The 18,683-nt window shown below is 36.8% G+C and overlaps 1 protein-coding gene and 2 pseudogenes across 3 annotated transcripts in view; all 3 read right to left on the bottom strand.

Moving 5' to 3' along the window:
* Nucleotides 1–18,683, bottom strand: part of XRCC4 (X-ray repair cross complementing 4) — a 276,249-nt gene that overhangs the window by 70,817 nt on the left and 186,749 nt on the right. The window lies entirely within an intron of this gene.
* On the bottom strand, nt 428–1,252 carry LOC133089516 (ATP synthase subunit a-like; annotated as a pseudogene).
* LOC133089515 (cytochrome c oxidase subunit 2-like) lies at nt 1,502–9,072 on the bottom strand (annotated as a pseudogene).

Raw genomic sequence — 18,683 nt, 5'->3', positions numbered from 1 at the left:
TACTCCGTCTGAGATTGTAAGTGGAGCTTCTTAATACTCTGAGGCTTGTAGGAGTGTAAAATATATGCCCAGGGCAATTGTAATAAAGAGGGCTTGGAGTATGTGCTTGCGATTTCCTTCCATGAGGCTGTGGTGGACTCAAGTAATAGACACGCCAGAGGCTAGTAGCACGGAAGTGTTGAGGAGCAGTACTTCTAGAGGGTTTAGAGGGTGAATGCCTGTTGGTGGCTAGCACCCGCCTAATTCAGGAGTAGGGGCGAGGCTTGAGTAATAGAAGGCTCAAAAGAAGCTGGTAAAAAAGAGGACTTCTGAGATGATAAATAAGATTATCCCATATCGAAGCCCTTTTTGGACAATTGGTGTATGGTGGCCTTGGAAAGTGCTCTCTCGAATAACATCTCGCCACCACTGATATGTTGTTAGAATATTAGTTAGTAAGCCTAATATTAGTAGTATTATTGAGTTGAAGTGGAATCACATGATTAGGCCCGATGTTATTTGGAGGGCTGAAAGGGCTCCTGTAAGGGGTCAAGGACTGGGCTTTACTATGTGGCATGTGTGGGTCTGGTGGGTCATTATTATTGTCATGCAGATATAGGCTTACCAGGAGGGTAAACACATAGGCTTGAATTATAGCAAAGGCAAATTCGAGGATAGTAAGTAGGGTCAGAATGATGAATGTAATAAAAGCTGTGGTAGTGTTGATGCTTATTAGTGCTAAAGTTGTCCCTCCAATTAGATGTATTAATAAATGTCCTGCTGTAATATTGGCTGTTAATTGCACAGCTAGTGCTACTGGTTGGATAAACAGGCTAATAGTTTCGATAATCACTAGTATGGGGATAAGGAGGGTGGGTGTGCCTTGCGGCAAGAAGTGAGCTAGAGATACTTTTGTTCTGTTATGAAAACCTGTAATCACGGTGCCGGCTCATAGGGGAACTGCTATTCCTACATTTACTCAGAGTTGCGTGGTGGGTGTAAACGAGTGGGGTAGTAGTCCTAGAAGGTTGGTTGACCCAATAAATAAAATGAGTGATATTAGAATTAATGATCAAGCCTGATCCCTTGTGATTATGGGTGCTTATTATTTGTTTTGATGTAAGTTGGACTAGACATTGTTGAAGGGAAATTATGCGATTATTAGTCATTTTGATGTTGGAAATAAAATACTTGGAAACATAATAATTAAAATAACTACAGAGAGGCCTATTATAGTTGGGGTTATGAAAGAGGCAAATAGATTTTCATTCATTTTGTTTCTCAAGGGGTGGACTGTTTTTGCACTTTGGTGTGTGTTGATTCTGGGTTGGGGTAATAAGTGCACTTTGAGACTTTTAGTTGAAATATAATAAACAGTGTTAGAAACATAGATGAGATGGTAATGAATCATGTGGATGTATCTAATTGTGGCATGCCATTAAGGAGAGTCTTAGCTCTTGGTCTTTAACTTAAAAAGTTAACGCTACCTAGCTTCTTAATGAGTTTATAATATTGATGCAGATCATTTTTCGAAGTATTTTAGGGGTACTAATTCAAGGACAACTGGCATGAAGCTATGGTTTGATACACAAATCTCTGAACACTGTCCGTAATACAAACCTGGTCGTGTTGATATTAGGGTTGTTTGATTTAGGCGCCCTGGGATTGCATCTGTTTTCAGGCCTAGGGAAGGTACGGCTCATGAGTGTAATACATCTTCAGAGGAGATCAGTATTCGGATTGTTATTTCTATGGGCAACACTACTGGTTTACCTACTTCTAGCAGTTGTAACTCCCCTGGTTTTAAGTCTGATGTTGGGATTATATAGGAGTCAAAATTTAAGTCTTTGTAGTCAGTGTACTCATAACTTCAGTATCATTGGTGGCCTATATTTTTTACAGTAAGAGACAGGTTGTTGATCTCATCTATCATGTACAGGATTCGCAACGATGGCAGGGCAATTAAAATCAAGATAATGGCCGGTTAGATGGTTCAGATGGTTTCTACTTCTTGTTCATCTATTGTGCTGGTATGTGTTAGCTTAGTTGTTAGCATTAGTGAGATGATATAAAGAACCAGAGAGCTAATTAAGAAGACAATTATTAGTGTGTGGTTGTGAAAGTGTAGTAATTCTTCCATGATGGGTGATGTTGCGTCTTGAAACCCTAGTTGGAAAGGATATGCCGTAGAGATATACAGGATTTCCACCTGTGACTTAACTTTGACAAAGTTATATAAAATTTTACTAATATCTCATTTATGGAGAAAGACATAGTGGTTATGATGTTGGCTTGAAACCGAATAAAGAGGGTTCGACTCCTTCCTTTCTTGACTATTTTAGACTGACGTTAAGTTGGCTCCTCAAATGTATGATATGGTGGAGGACATCCATTTAACCACTCTAAGTTTGTAGTAGTAAGTTCTACTGCTAGGACTTCTCGTTTGGATACGAATTCCTCTCAGATAATGAAAATTATCACCATGACAGCTGTTAATGAGATGAATGAGCCTATTGATGAGATAGTGTTTCATGTTGTATAGGCATCTGGGTAGTCGGAGTATCGTCGAGGTATGCCAGATAGACCTAAAAAATGTTGTGGGAAGAAAGTTATGTTGACACTCACAAATATGATTACAAAGTGAATTTTTGCTCATGTTGAGTTGAGTGTATATCCTAAGAATAGTGAGAATCAGTGCACAAACCCTCCTATGATAGTGAAAACAGCCCCCATTGAAAGTACACAGTGAAAATATGCGACTACATAGTAAGTATCATGAAAGACAATATCTAATGATGAGTTAGCTAGGACAATACCTGTTGGCCCACCGACTGTGAAAAGGAAGAAGAAACCCAGGGCTCACATCATGGCTGGGGACCATTTAATGTTACCTCCATGGAGTGTTGTCAGTCACCTAAACACTTTCTCTCCTGTTGGGACAGCGATGATTACAGTGGCTGATGTAAACTATGCTCGTGTGTCAACGTCTATAACCACTGTGAATATGTGGTGGGCTCATACAATGAACCCTAAGTATCCAATTGACATTATAGCTCCTACCATACCCATGTACCTGAAAGGCTCTTTTTTTCCTGAGTAATAGGTTATAATGTGTGAAATCATTCCAAATCCGTGCAGGATTAAAATATATACTTCAGGGTGTCCAAAGAATCAAAACAGGTGTTGATATAAGATGGGATCTCCCCCTCCTGCAGGGTCAAAAAAGGTTGTGCTTAAGTTTCGGTCAATTAGCAGTATAGTGATTCCGGCTGCTAGTACAGGTAAGGATAATAGAAGTAATACTGCTGTGATTAATACTGATCATACAAATAATGGTGTTTGATATTGGGTTATACCGGGTGGCTTTATATTAATAATAGTGGTGATAAAATTGATAGCCCCTAGAACTGAGGACACACCAGCTAAATGTAGGGAAAAAATAGTAAGGTCAACTGAAGCTCCTGCATGTGCTAAATTTCCAGCCAAGGGTGGATATACGGTTCAGCCTGTACCTGCACTGGCTTCAACTATTGACAATGCCAGCAACAATAAGAAAGAAGGAGGGAGTAGTCAAAAACTCATGTTATTCATATGGGGGAAAGCCATACCAGGTGCTCCAATTATTAGCGGCGTAGCCAGTTTCCGAAGCCACCGATCATAATGGGTATGACCATAAAGAAAATTATTACAAATGCATGGGCTGTTACTACCACATTATAAATTTGGTCGTCTCTGATCAGTGTTCCAGGCTGACCTAATTCAGCACGAATTAGTACGCTCAGGCCGGTACCTACTATTCCAGCTCAGGCACCAAATAGCAAATATAAAGTACCAATGTCTTTGTGGTTGGTTGAGAATAATCAGCGGTTTTTGAACATCGGTAAAATGGCCGAGTAGGCATTAGACTGTAAATCTAAAGACAGAGGTGAAGTCCTCTTTTTGCCAAGCCCTGTGGTGAATTGTTAATATTGAATTGCAAATTCGAAGAAGCAGCTTCAACCCTGCAGGGGCTTCTCCCGCTGTTTTTTTCCTGCTGCGGGAGAAGTAGATTGAAGCCAGTTGACTAGGGTATTTAGCTGTTAACTAAAAATTCTTGGGAGATGTATCCCTCCAATCTAGCGAGGATTAGCTTCATTAAAGTGTTTGATTTGCATTCAATTGATGTAGGATATAGTCTTGCAATCCTTATTAGGCAGGAATTAAGTAAATTATACTTGCTTAGGGTTTTGAAGGCTCTTGGTCTGGTTTAACCTAAATTCCTATTCCAACACTGATAGTATTGGTGTGAGGGGCAGAAGTATTGTGGATATTACGATCATAGTTGGTAGGAGGATAATTTGTTTTGTAGAGTCAAACTGTCATTTTATTTTCACGTTTTTTATGGAGGGGAACGTGGTCAGCACTGTGGAGTATGTGAGTCGCATGTAGAAGTACAGGTTAAGTAGTGCTGTGATGGCTATAAGTGTGGGTAAAATAATATTATTGTTTTTTGTTATTTCTTGAATAATTATTCATTTAGGCACGAATTCTGACAGTGGTGGGAGTCCCCCTATTGACAGTAGAGTGCCTAGGGTAAGGGTTGTGATAACAGGTGTTTTGTTTCATGTGTGTGACAGTGACAATGTAGTAGTGGCCGAGCCGTGAATAAAAAATATGAATATAGTGAGGGTTATTATAGTGTAGATTACTAGGTTTAGAGTTGTTATAGTTGGGTTGTATAGTAAGACGGCTGTTATTCAACCTATGTGGGCGATTGATGAGTAAGCCATGATTTTTCGGAGTTGGGTTTGATTTAATCCACCTCACCCTCCAATTAGAATGGACAGTATGGATAGGGATAGTATTAGGTTTAGGTTGATTGATGGTGAGATTTGCTAAAGGATTGATAGAGGCGCAAGTTTTGGTCATGTCAATAGGATTAGGCCTGCCATTAATGGGATGCCTTGTGTTACCTCGGGCACTCAAAAGTGAAAAGGGGATAGTCCTAGTTTTATGGCCAGGGCTACTGTTACTACTGTTGATGCTATTGGGTTGAATATTTTTGTAATAGTTCATTGGCTGGAATATAGTAAGTTAATGATGACTGCTATTATAAGTAGCATGGATGTGGTAGCTTGTGTTAAGAAATACTTAGTGGAGGCTTCAATGGCTAGTGGGTTAAAGTTTTTTTATTATAATGGGGATAATGGCTAGTATATTTATTTCGATCCAATTCAGGCTAGCAATACACCCAAACCAGTTGACACCAGCAGGAGGTACCCATTTTCTGTTCTGCTTTTAACGGTAACTAACCCATGTGTAACATTTGAATCAGATTCTATTTCTCTCTGACATATTTCCGCTTCTTCCTTGTCTCTTCCTCATGATGCCAAACAGGTTGCTATTAAGGTTAAATAAGTGCCCCCTTCGAAGCACCAATAATTCGTTTTTGTTAAATGCCACCAGACGCCCAATGGATTAGTCTTTTGCTTTCTTTGGACAATGATTAGTCAAGCAGTCAGCTTCTATGTAGGAATGACCAACCAAAGCATAGAGTCCCCTTTGGAGGGGAATATCTTTGTTACTTGGTGCCTTAGGGCGCAACATTCCTTACTTTAAGTCTTATTTGTTATATCTAAGCTTTGGTTAAAATCTATTCAAAGCAGCCTCTGACCCCAGATTCCCAAAAATGAACAGTATAAAGCAGATTTTCAAATAAGAAGAGACTCTGGAGATTATCTATGTTCTTCATTTTATAGATGATGATACTAAGGCCCACAGTGGCTTCCTAGAGCCCAAATTATGACACAGAGACAAATTATGCATTATCTCTGTCCCCAAGGAGTTGACCGCCTAGCGGAAATACCAACAAACAAATCAACAACACTATCCTGTGTGATAGATGCTATGGGAGAATAAGGTAACGCAGGTACCTCAGAAGGATAGGTTAGAAGACTTTTCTGAAGAAGGCAACAGTTTTACCGTAATTTGAAGGAAGTGAATGGGCCAGTGAGATAAAGAAATGGAAAGGCAGTAGGGCCTTCTAGGCAAGGGTAAGCATAAAACTTTGGAAGAACTGGGAATAATTCAGTACTCTAAAGGATAAACCTTAAAAAGTGGCTGGAGAGGAGGACACTAGGGGGTTAAAATTTGAATGCACACAAGTTACATAAATGGGTGAAACTTCATGGATGAGGTCTGTGGTAAATTAATGTCCTCTCTAAAGATCAAATGTCAGTATAGCCAATTGTCACCATCTGAGGGGATAATCTTATAATCTGAAGAGAAGCCAGAAATCTTTTAATTTTTAAATCAGTGTTGGTACCAAATTTTAAAGAAAACATGGTACAAACAAGACCAAACACATATGTGAGTTGAATTTTGCTAATAGCCTGCCAGTTTACAACGTCAGGGCTAGAGAGTTAGGCCAGGAACAGCTCATGAAAGGCTCTGTGTACTAAGCTGAGGGGTTTGGACTTTATCCTGAAAACTGTAGGGACTCATTAAAAGACTTGAAGTGATTAACATCTTAGTAGGGTCACTCTGGCAGCTGTGTGAAGTCTGGAAGGTTGCTATGTAACAAGTGCTTAAACCAAGGTGGTGACAGGGACACGGAAAGGAGGAGGCAGATTTGAAAGATGTTAAACAAGGCAAACAGTTTAGTAAATTACAGTTGAAACTTGAACGTAGGTCTCCTCTCCCTTGCTTGATATTCTTATAACTATACCAACATTGTAGGATGCCTTTCTGAGTAGAATACTGTTTAGTTTGCAATTAATAAGTTACAGGGGAGATTCTTTGCAAACATTACCTTGAAACACCAGAATTTTTTCCTATAGATACTATTAGTATAGTGTAGGCAAACTCTACACTAAAGTAAACTCCAGGAAAGAGGATATACAGAGAAATCACGAAGAGATAGACAGTGGGCATAGACACTGACCGTGAATAAAGCCCATCTACCATGCTTCACTGGCTAACATTCTATGCCAGTTTACAACTAAACAATGGATGAAGATATTATTAAGTATTTGGTAAAGGAAAAGAAGGGACTATCTTACTGCATTCCTGTCTCAAAAATTCTATGACTAAAAATTACTCAATTAATGAGTTTCTGGATCATCGGCATTGTGGTTAATCCCTGCACACTTAGTGCAAGTGAAGACTACAGCTTTAACTTGGTTAGTACATTTTTTAGTTCAATGAATAACGGAGCCAGACAACAAGCAAGTCAAGTGGAAAGTGAAGTCATTAGGTGGGGTGAAGTGATGTCAAATCTCTGAGTGTTTTCTCTCTTAACCTTCTGGATGGGAGCTGGACTCCATTTGTCTGACTGGCACAAGATGAGTTTATAAAAGAGCATTTGTTAAATAGCTCTGTGAATAATAAAATCTACCCCTACTAACTGCTTGAGAAAAAGCTGAAAATGCTGTATTTTTCTTTATTAAACAAGATATTAATTTGCAAAACTGTTGAAGAATTTGATGTTTCCTAAAGTTTCCATATTATGCAATTACATTGGTACAGAGAGAAAATAAAACTTCCAAATCATGACATCTGGAATGATGTTATATATTTGTAAGTTTGTAATAATGTAGCTAAACAGTGGCTTATTGTAACCCTCTACTCTGCTTATGGCAAGGGTGTCAATGTTTACCTCATGGGAGTGGTATTGAACTTTCAACCAATGTTGTCTTATGGTTATTTTTTTAAGCAGTACTGTGATGGTACTAAGAATATGCTATATGTAGACTAGGGTCTGTATTCTATTGGTTGGAATAGGTTAGGTTACACCACAGTAGCAAATATCCCAATAAATCAGCGGCTTGAAACAACAAAGCTTTGATTTCTCATTAGTGCCATACGTTCATCATGGGTAGCTTGGGGGCTCCACTCTGTGCTGTCCTCATTCTAGGACCTTGGACGACAGGGCAGTTACCAGCATTGCCAGTCACCATGGCAGAAGGAAAGAAAGTTCTCTGGCTCGGAAATTACACATGACGCTCACTTTTAATCAAAACTTGCTGGTGAGAACTAGAATCACAGCTGCACTCAGCTATAGCTATGAAGTTCAATTTTACCATGTGCCCAGATGACAGAGAACTGGAAATATTTAGTGAAAAGAACTAATGACTATCACAGTCACCCAAATAATTGGTCTATTATGGTTTCATGTATCTTTGTTTTCTCTACTTGGCTGGACTGTGAAGTTAGAACCTATGACTTAAAAGGCTCCCAACAAATTCTTTTGATCCAGTACATGAAGAGAACAGCTTGATTAAAGTGTGATTTCAATAAAGTAATTATGTCCTTTTGGAACTTTTCCCCCAATACTATAATATATTTTAAAGTTCAGTTCTGATACAGTAAAGTTGCCAGAAATAGATAACAAAATTATTCAGATGAACTGCAAGCCCAGAAAGTAATCACCTGGCTATGCAAGCCAGGTGTAATCATAAAATAGATAATCAAAAATGGACTGAATTCATTTTGCAACAGATGTTACAATCTATTAAAGAATAAAGCCTGGAACTCTGACACTACAATATTATCTCTCTTTACCTTTACTGTATTTACTGTTTAAAGCTCCACATTAGGAACCACTCAAGCACTGCTGAAGAGAAACACTCACTCATGCCAAGTGTTCTCACTTTAAGATCATAGCCATAAATCCCAAATGTTTAGGACTCTCAAATCTTTATCTCCAGACCTCACTTCTTCCAGGAACTCCAGAATCATATATCTTGCTATCTCTGCTTTGATGTCTGCTAAGTATTTTAAACATAACCTAGCCAAAACAGAACTTTTCATTTTTCTGCTCTGCAAATCTGCTTTCTTAGTCCTTCCTGTGTCTGAAAACAGCACCATTAACCTAGTTTCTCAAGCTAAAAACATAGGAATCCTCCTGATTCCCCTCCGTCCCTTATTCTTCTAAGTCACACCTAGAAGCAAGTCCTGGCAACTTTACTGCTAAAACATACCCGCGGTCTAAGAACGCCTCGCTCTTCCCCCAAATAGCCTGAGCCGTGACCGACTTTCGCCTGGACTACTGTAAAACCTCCTACCTGATCTTCTGCTTTCACTAACCCCCACCTCTACATCCGTTTTCAACATAGTGGTCATAGCAATCTTTTAAACAAACATCAGACCATGACATTTCCCTCCTTAAAATCTCCCATTACACTGTGAATAAAATTTAAAGAATATCGGCCCTCAAAGCCCTGCAGGATCTGACTGAATCCATTTCACTGACCACACAGTTATGTTATCAATACATACCACTCCCTCGCTTTCCCACTACATGGGCCCTCTTTTCTTCAGCATGCCAGGTTTGGCTCACCTTAGGGCCTTTGCATTATTTGTTTCCTCCCAGTCTTTGCAGCAATGTCTGCTTGTCATTTAGGTTCCGTTTTAAATATCAATTCCTCAGAGAGACCTTCCATGACCGCTTTATATAAAGAGGAACCATCTCATCACTACCTTTTACGTCACCCTCTTTTAATTATCTGCGTATCTCTTGATTATTATCTGATGTGTCCTTGTTTGCTTATTTCACACCACCAGAATGTAACGTCAGCTGTTTTGTGCTGTGCCATACCCTCTGTGACGAGATCAGTGCCTGGCTCATGCTAGGTACTGAGCAAATATCTGTTGAAAAGGTATTTATGATTTGAGTATGTACAAGGTACATGGTATCAGCAAGCAAGATACAAATGTTACATAACATCATAACACTTCTAAATTCATCTTTGGCCACTTTATAATTATTCTGGAATTTCCAGTGATAAAAATTACTAGATTATAAATTATTAAACATAATAATACATAAATTAAATGCTTTCATAGTATAATTTTATCACAAGTACTTAACTTGGAAGACAATATGCATTCAAACCTAGACAGTCAGACACTGCAAGGGAAAAAGAAAATGAACAAGAACCGAGTAGCAGTAGTAACCAATGCTGAGCGTTTACCATATGACTGGCACATTATATTAGTCCCCTTGTCAATTTTAATGAGGTGGGTATTACTATTCCCACTTTAGAAATTAGAATATTAAGGCTCAGAGTGATAAAGTATCTTGCCCCAAATCACACAGCATCGAACAGAGTTCGGATATTAATCTATCTCTAATTCTTTACTCCATGGCATGCGCTTAGAAGGCAGTTACCTGGTGAGTCCTGACTGAGGACAGCAGCAGCTGCTACAGCTGTAAAATTACTGATCTCTCTCTCAAAGAGCTGATGGCTGGGAGACCTTTTAATAGAGAGGGAACCATAGACAGGTGCAGAGCCTTCAGATAACTGTCATATGTTACTGTATTCATTAACTTTATATTGTATGAAATTTTACATTTACGTTCAAGTGACACTGGTTCTCCATTTAAGATAAAAAAGTGTAGCTTCTTCTTTAAATAAGCTTATTTAATTTAAAAAGTAAAGTGATTTAATCAATAATTAACTCATAGTGAAAGTGTTACCAAGAAGTTGCAAAAATCGTGGAGGGAGGCAGTGAAACTCAGATACGATGCAAACCCAAATGGTGGCCCATGCACAACTGAAGTTTAGGAAATTCAGGGCATTCGTAATTATCTTTTTAAGTAGGTTTTCAAAAAAAAAAATTAGTGACATCTGAAGAATAAAAGGTGTAACAGCAACGGAACATCCCATATTAACAGAAGTGTGGTGTCTCATTCTTCTCTGTATAGATCACACCACATCTGAAATATAAGGGGACTCCGGGAACACGACTTTAATGGAACACTGGCAAACTATACACGTTCAGTGAAAGGCAACCCCAACCAAGAGACTGCCCATGTAAACTAAGTCATACTTGGGGAGTGCTGGTAAACTTAGGCTCTTCTAGTGTGTAGAGGAGAAAACTCAGAGGATGAAATGGTCTCCAAATTAAATGGAGTGATAGTTAGGGGTTGGGTTTTAATGGTATGTCTTAATGTGAAAATCAGATTATCCTGAAAAACCCTTCAGAAAATATTATACTCCATCACGATATACCAATTTCAATTGGTCCAGCACCATGGGGTTTTCCTGCTATTTTGATAAATGGCTTTTTGTGAAGTAGTTATCTTGTGTTTAGTGGCCAGTTGTATGAAAAAGGTTTCTCTTTAGATGTGCTCCTCATATTATGGAAGGATAATGAGAAAACAGGGGATAAGAAGATATGTTTCCCACTTGACATCCACTCCTGGGCATGTTTGAGTAGAATGCCCCGAACTATTTAAATTGTTCTTTTTCCTATCTCTCTCCTCCTCCCCTTTTCATGGTGGGAGAGGGGAATGGAGAGTGTATGTTGAATGTGCATAAGCTGTTTGCATTTAGAACACAACTCCACTATACTATATGAGTGACTTTAATGTAGAATATCTGATATGACACAGAAGGCAGAAGAAGTAGGGCTAATAGGTAGACACTGGCATGTGAAACAGGCTTTCATTTAAAGCAATAAGACTTTTGTCCCACAAAATATTTATATAAAGGTTACGTGACCATATATTTTGCATTAGATAATAAATTCTATTCCAATACTAATACAATAATTATCTGAAACAAGTGGGCAAAATGAACATAAAATAGTAGGAAGAAAAGAATTACAGTCTGCTACTTTAGATAATGCACAATAGCGTCCCCTTCATTGCTTGAAATCCAAATGGGAGTGTAATAAGTAATAAATTTAAGAATCTTAGAGTAATCAGTGATCTATGATATCTCTAAAATTCAGGCTGAATAAGTCACTGGATTGGATGTCTTATCATTATAAATTATTTGAAATAAAGAATAGAATTACAATAACTATAAAGTTTAAAGAAAAGTGCAAAAGACAGTAGAAAATGAAGTAAAATAATATAAATGCCAAAAGAAACAAGATTTTTCAAAGTTTCAGGTGACTTTAACAAAAAGAAAATTTCAGTTGGGTTCACGGAAAAGACAAGGTATAATACTACCTCTGAAACATAATTCAGGAATACATTTGAGTCAGCAGTTGATTATAAAGGGCTAAATAAAATCCCTTTTGTTTTCCTATATGTAGCCTGTGTATATCTGTATTTCAAAAGTTGTTATATTATGTTGAAATTATCTTTTTAACTATATGACTTGGCTGCTAGCACCTTGAGAAAAAGGAATGGTACAGTGCCTGGTACTCAATAAATGTGGGCCTGAATTCTGAGATGAGATATATATGACATGTTAGCGAACACCACTGACGGGGTAACTTTAAGATTAGAGTTAGAAGATGATTTTTTTAAAATGACAGCATGTTTAAATCATGAAAAATTATTAATAGCAAATTTCTGAAGGAGGATTTGGCAGATATACACAAGACTCCAGACAACCAGAAAAATAAACTTTTAACCTTTACATATTATCATACTGAGATTCTTTCCCTCCCTTTTTCTTTTCTTCCCTTTTACTCCCTCTCCTTCTTCCTCTTACATTTGTTTCTTTCCAAAAATCTTTCCTTTCCTTTCCTTTTTTTTTTTTAAACATGTTTTTCTAAATTTTCAAAGACACATGCTACAGGACTTCGAAAAGGAATTGAAATTTGTGATGAGTTCAAGATTTCTCTTTTTCAACTAAGACTTCAGCTCCATGAAAGCAAGGACTCTGTTTTGTTCACTATTATATCACTTAAGACAGTGCCTGGCAAATATTAGGCCTTCAAATATTTGCTGAATAATTTTTTTATTAGAAAAACTATCTCCTCCAAAGAGTCCTGCTTTAAATATGGGACTTCCTACTGCTTCATTAACAGAAATTATCATTGTTTATAAAAGTATTATAGAAAATGGTGGAAGACATTTCTACACTATGTATATACTATAGAGTATGTGCAGAGAGTTGAAAGAACAAGTGATATAAACATGAAATTCACAGATGATAGCATATTGGAGATAGATGGTAAAAATGATGATAAATAGAAAAGAGTTAACATGTACTGAGTGCTAGTATTTGTGCCAGGCACTGTGCTAAGAATTTTACATGCACTATCTAAAAATTCTCACAAATCTAGGTAGGCATTATTATTACCCTTTTTTTTTACTGATAAGGAAATCAAAGCATATAAAGGTTGAGTGCGATACCCACAATCTGACAGGTAGTAAGTTGTGAGGCTAAAACACAGACCCAGACAGTTGGATTTCAGAATCCATACTCTAAATCACTATAATATGGTCTTTCACTACATATAAAGTAAATCAAGATAATTTTGCCTGGTTAAGTCCTACATTTTTTAGAAAGAAAAACTATGGCCAAGAAACGTTGAATAACTTGGTCAAGATCACTATTTTCTACTTGACTTGGTCATTAAAAAAAGCATAACAACACATTCTCTTACTTCCTATATTAAATAAGCAAGCAAGCAAGACTACAGCCCTCTCTGGTTACGTCTCTACTTGTCTGCTCATTTTTAGAGCAAAACTCCTTCAAAGTTTTAGCCATATTCTGTGTGTCTAATTCTCACCTCATTCCACTCTAATTAGTCATCTGTCTCAAAACTCCCCCTGAGACCCTGGTAGCGTCTCTGTCCTTATTGATTTCTCAGTAGCAGTTGAGAGTTGATCTTTTCTTTTTGAAACATATTTTTAGCTTCTATTAAATCATAATCACCTCATTTGCTTCCTACGTAATAGTCCCCCTTTCTCAGAGCTTGGCCTCTCACTGGTGATATATGTAGAACCTAATCCCCAAATCCTGAAACAAACGTTCTAAGGGCTCAGTCATGGGTATCCTTTATTCAGAATTTTCTCTGATCCCATGGTTTAAATACTAATTACAGTCAATCTTCATTATTCATGAATTCCAAATTCACCTACTAGCTAAAATTTACTTCCAACCTTCAAATCAATACTTCAAGTGTTCTCTCAGTCATTTGCAGACATGCACATGCATGGAGCAGTGAAAACTTTGAGTCCCTGCAGTACATGTGCCCAGCTGAGGTGGAACAAGGTTAGCGTCTTCCAGTTTCACCTCTCATACCTGTAAACATAAGTGTCCATTTTGCAGTGTATTTTGTGCCTTTTTTTGCATTTTTGCATTTTTGTGCTTTTTATTGCTGATTTTGCTTTTTTAAATGGCCCCCAAGTATAGAACTGGAGTGCTACCTAATGTTCCCAATCACAAGAAGGCTATGATGTTCCTTATAGGAGAAAATATGTGTGTTAGATAAGCTTCATTCAAGCATGAGTTATAGTGCTGTTGGCCATGAGTTCAATGTTAATAAATCAACAATATATATCAAATATGGTGTCTTTAAACAGAAATGTACATAAAACCAGGTTATGTATTGATTGGTTGCCAAAAATGTGACCAGAGGCTCCAGGAACCTAACCCTGTATTTCCCCTAGAGACAATGACACAGTATTTGTTAATTCAGTGTCCCCAGCAACTTTATAGAACATAACTACTGCGAATGAGAATTGACTGTATATGCCTGTGTCCCCCAAATCTTTGTTAAACAAATGAATGAATCACACAATTAGTTCAAGAGGCAGGGGCAAGGTCATTCAGAGCATGGTAATGAGTTTAGATTTTAAGTACAATGGGAAGCCATTGGAATATTTTAGGGAAAGTATAGGAAGTGGGACAGACAGTGAGAAGTATAAAGATATAATCAAATTTCTGTTTTCTGAAGTTCACTATGTGGAGAATGGATTAGAGGATGGAGAAGTGAAATGCGGAAACCAAGAAGGAGCAGGAGGCAGTATTTAGGTAAATTATGATTGTGGTTTACACTAGCTTAGCAGCAGTAGAAACGGGCAACAAGTGAATAGATTCTAAGAGATATTTTAAAGGCAGAATGTATGAGATGAGCAGTTGTACTGGATGTGGGGTGAGGGAAAGGGAGAAGTTCAGGATGATTCAATTTCAGGCTTTCATTACTGTGTAGATGGTAGAAACATTTACCAAAAAAGGGGAAGACTCAAGCGCGTGAGATCTACTGTATCTCATTACAGATCTGTTTATTACTTCATTTACTTGATGATTATAGAGTACCTACTATGTGCCAGGTATCATGCTAGTTGTAGAACATGGCCTCATTATCACACTGGATTGTAATTATTTATTGATCTGTTTCTGCAACTATATCATATCCTTCCAAAGGCGAAGTACCTGTTCTATCTTGTTTGGTGCTGTAGCCCTGCACCAGGCACAGTGCTTGGCACATAATAGGTACTCCTTTCCTATATTAAGGAGGAGATAGAAGACAGAGGCCTAACCATATCTAATGATAATCTGTAATGGTCAGTTTTCTTTCTTATGCTGGGTTATTTTCCTCCTTTAGAAGTTACTGGTGTATGTTCCTAACAGTTTATATGGAAGACTCCAAAAGTATACTTTAGACTGAAAGACCATCTTATTACTCAGTAAGAATATGGAGATTTTCATTTGTCTTACTTGCACACATAGCAGTTGAAAACAAATGAAATATTTTCTTTAACGGTTTCTGTGCTTTATATGGTGCCATTTATTGATTAATCAAAAATAAACCTCAATAAATAAAAAAGTATTATTTTCATGGTTTCTGAATATATAGGTCTGTTTGGCTTTATATCATTATCTCGTAACTTCATTAGTTTGCCAAATTCATTTGTGAGTACAATTCCTATTTTATCCCCTATAGTCTGGAAATTCCTACAAAGTCATATATTTTGGCCCTAGGCAAAACACTTTATAAAATCAGCACTATATCCATAACAGATTGTGACAGTGAAAAAGTTGATTTTCTCTGTAGTCCATAAGTAGAATATATCTCCAAGCAAGAAAAATCCTGTAACTTCAGACTGCAATGAAAGTACATGTCCAAAAGGAATACTTCCTGGGATTGGAGCTAACAAGAACCCCACCTATATCAAGGAAGGCTTTCAGAGGCTATAGTACACATTCCAGAATGACAACTTTTTAAAAAATGGGACTTGGACAACAACAAAGATAAATAAATAAATAAATAAATTTTAAAAATGTGACTTGGACATAGTTTACTGATTAAAATACTTTCCTATGTGCTAAAAATTAATTTTAAAAAATTGAATAAATAAAAAGAAGTAAAATAATATAAAATTAATGTAGTATATGTCTATATACTTGAGTGTACAAATATCCCAGCCTGACAAAGGAAACTTTTCCAGTCTTCTGGGAAGTCAATGCCCATGACCACCAAGTTTTCTTTATCCAGCTTTTGCAGTAGGCTGATTTCTAAAGTAAGACAGATGACTTACTTTTATAAAGACAATGTTTAACAAATAGCTTTCAATAACTGATGAGGTTTCCCAGTTCTTCCATAGTAAGAGGATAGCAACCTTGAGTGTTTCTCAATCCATCCCTTCCCTTTTTTTCAATCACGCTCACACCTATAATCATTATTCTTCTTCAGATAATTCTTCCTGGACTACTGTAATATCCTAGCTTCACTGCCAATCTGTAAACATTCCCTCCATCAAATGTATGGTTTCCAAAGAGATGTTCCTAATGTACTGTTCATTATGCTATTCTTTGGCTGAAAATGTTTAACAGGTCCTTGCTGCTTTCATAAAAGAAGTCCAAATAAATCAGCTTAGCATTTAAGTACCAAATTCCATCTACCTCGCTAGTTTTATTCACATTTCTCTGCATCTCATGATAAGGTCACTGGTTCCCTATCTTCCAGACTCTTCCTCCACACATTTACTTATGCATTCTGTTCCTCTGACAGGAAGGCCCTTCTTAGTCAGGAGATATTTCATTTCTGTAACAAACAGACCCCAAAAGCACCATGGCTCAATCAAGCTAGACATTTATTTCTCTTTCACACAATAGTCTAAAGGTAGTGGGTAGTTCGTGGTAGATATGCTGCCCTGCCCCATGAGATTGTCCAGGGACTACAATTCTTCCTCTCTTTTTACTCTACCATCTCCTAGGATGTTTTCCTTAAATGCCTGGTAGAAGATGGGCTGAGAAGGGAGAAAGAGACAGGGTTGTCAAGAATGTATGTTGAATCATTTTATGGGCAAGATCCCCAAATTGTACATATCATTCCCATTCAGATCCTATTGGCAAGGACTGCGTCACATGGCCATAACTCACTGCCAGGGAGGCTGGGAAATGTATCCTCTAGGCTGGGAGCCATGTGCCCTGTTAAAACATGCAGATGCATGGGATGGCAGAACGGGCTCTATTACTAAAAGAAAGAAGGGGAGTTGGGAGCCTGGATTCAATTATTAGTTTCTGCATTACCTTTCTTCAGTTTTTGTCTCTAGAAACCCCCATTTACTTTACAAAGCTAAACTCAAATATCACCTTCTTCTAGCCAGTCTTCTCTGATCTTATCACATCTGCTTATTTCATAGTCCTCCGAATGGAATATCAACTCTCCCTTCTCTGAAATTTCAAAGTTCTTGTACCTATTATGGAGTTTGGCACATTTTAGCTATATACATATTAAAGATAGTTTGTCAGGAAATATAATGTGGCCAAAAAGGAAAAGATAAATGTATGTTATTGATTAATCTTCCTTCATTGTTTTATTTCCTATACAAAGATTGTAGAAGACAGTCTTTATTCTGTATTTCCAGAAGTGGTGTATGCAGAAGACAGCATTCAATAATGCTGGTAATGATAACATTGCTTTATTCAATTCACTGATAAATTATAATTTAAGGAATTACTTAGAAACAAAATTATTGTAAAAGATTTTCAAGTAAACAATGTCCTAAAATTTTACTGAAAAAACTTTTAATAATGATGATGTTTAAACAAAGCATGTCTGTATTCTTTGTCCTTTCATAATGATTTACCAAAACTGAACAAAATCCTTGAATAATACTTATGAATAGTTATATACTTTTAATTTATTTAGGTTTTCTGTTTGTTCATTTCTTGTTTCTTTATCCTCATACTTGATTTCCTTACTCTATTTGCCAAGATCTCAGTTACTTGTGGGTTTATATCTTCTTATTTTGACATAAGTAGTTTATGCTTTCACACAAGCTTAGAACAGGAAACAGCCATTTTATTTCATTTCATGATGTTTAATACAAAACAAATACCTATTTAACATTTAGTTATATATCATAGTAGATGATTTAAGTTATAGAATTTCACTGTTAAAATGTAAATTTTGAATACAGTATGCCAAATAATAAAAAATAAATGCACCTATATTTCTTTGAATATTAAACTATAAATTATGAACAGGGAGTCACTTCCTTTGATTAATAACCCCTCTGACCAGGTATAATGAATATTTACACATTATTCTGTGTTGGTAGAGTACTTAAAATGCCTGAAACAATAATGATTATCAAGTGAAATTTGGAAAAATTTTATGTGAGAAAGTCTTTCAAGTGACAGAAATATAATATATATGAAATATGTGATAAATTCCCTTTACCTAAAACACAGAAAGATTATAACAGCTTCTTATTAAAATTGTTTTAAAACAGAAATCCAAGTCTGTCAGTAATTTGAAATCTAAATGCATGTAATAGCCTGAGGGAATTGTAGTACAGGTTGTTCCCAGGGTGAGCTATAAACATGGAAATACTTTATTTAAACATCTATGTAATCTCCATTGAAACATATTATTTTGAAATTATGTTAAAAAAGAGCTTAAAATGCATATACTTATAAGCCTAAGCTTTGGACACATTTAATAATCATGCTTTAAAAGGCCATAAAGCTGTGGTTGATATTGAATATGTTTTTTAAAAATATTAATATTTTGTCCTTTCT

Source organism: Eubalaena glacialis, chromosome 4 (assembly GCF_028564815.1).
Source record: "Eubalaena glacialis isolate mEubGla1 chromosome 4, mEubGla1.1.hap2.+ XY, whole genome shotgun sequence".
NCBI lineage: Eukaryota > Metazoa > Chordata > Mammalia > Artiodactyla > Balaenidae > Eubalaena > Eubalaena glacialis.
This window is presented reverse-complemented; position numbering and strand designations above follow the sequence as displayed.